General features: G+C 37.7%; 1 non-coding gene across 1 annotated transcript; it reads left to right on the top strand.

The window, feature by feature from the left end:
- Positions 1-90, top strand: LOC114923891 (the record flags this gene model as incomplete). Its single annotated transcript, XR_003810727.1, has 1 exon — positions 1-90.
- Positions 91-1,178: the final 1,088 nt, after the last annotated feature.

Genomic DNA, 1,178 nt, shown 5'->3' on the forward strand with positions numbered 1-1,178 from the left:
TGTCACAAGCTCTCCCTATAACAATGTTGCCTTTTGATGACCGGGATGAATTGAGAGAAATTGTAACGGACAGATACGGGGCATACAGGTTTTAGCGGCTGTACAAGTACATGATTTTTAACAGTGTACATTTAATAATAAGGCTTTCTTATATTTTTAGGACCTTGAAACTTGCCCCACATTCCGAAAAGGTAATCCACCATTTTCATTGGTCCTAATGGAATCTTATATTAACGGTTGGCCCATCTTTTCTTGAGACCCATGAATACTAGATATGCGATGAAAATTAAAATGCAGTTGTTGCAAATATAAAATATTGGTCTACACTTGCAAGCTCAATTTTCATTTTTTCCCCCTCTCCCTCAGACATCAAATGGCGAAACTCCCAAGAGGACTGATAATTCACGGTTTCAAATCTTAGAGTATAAAAGAAAACATTCTAGACGAAGAGAAAGTGGGAATAAAAGACAAGCTGATCCAGGTAGAACAGATTCATCGGCTAAAAATGAAGATCCTTTAAAGAAGGCCCAAGAACAGCTGGCTGAACAGGTAAAGAGTATGTTAAACAGATAAACATTAGTAATTACATAATCTGAAGTTTTTTGAGGATACTCATTTACATAAAAAGCAAAGAGAGCTTGACTGGCCATAAGTAAAAATTAAAAATCCAATATTTTTATCAGACAAGTCAATGCAAATAAGGATAATATCTTTATGTTATTAAAAATGTAGAATATTATGTGGTACTCGGTGCTGGTTACCTACTTGCATTTGGGTCCTTGGTTCCCAAATGAGATGCAAAAGTTGCTTTCATTAGAAAAGAGGACTTTGGACCACTAAGCAACAGACCAGTTCTGTTTTTCTTTAGCCCAGGTAAAACGCTTCTGATGTTGTTTGTTGTTCAGGAGCGGCTTGACAAGAGGAATACGACATTTGCATCATTACATGCAAAGCAAGATGGTTCAAGCTGTGATGTGTAATAAGTAAGATGATTATGGCTTACAGCTCATGAAAACCCCAAATCAGAAGCGTCTTACCTGGGCTAAAGAAAAACAGAACTGGTCTGTTGCTTAGTGGTCCAAAGTCCTCTTTTCTAATGAAAGCAACTTTTGCATCTCATTTGGGAACCAAGGACCCAGAGTCTGGAGGAAGAATGGAGAGGCACACACTGCCAAAAG

The sequence above is a fragment of the Protobothrops mucrosquamatus genome, unplaced genomic scaffold (assembly GCF_001527695.2).
Source record: "Protobothrops mucrosquamatus isolate PMUCROS unplaced genomic scaffold, P.Mucros_1.0 scaffold43924, whole genome shotgun sequence".
NCBI classification, from domain to species: Eukaryota; Metazoa; Chordata; class Lepidosauria; order Squamata; family Viperidae; genus Protobothrops; species Protobothrops mucrosquamatus.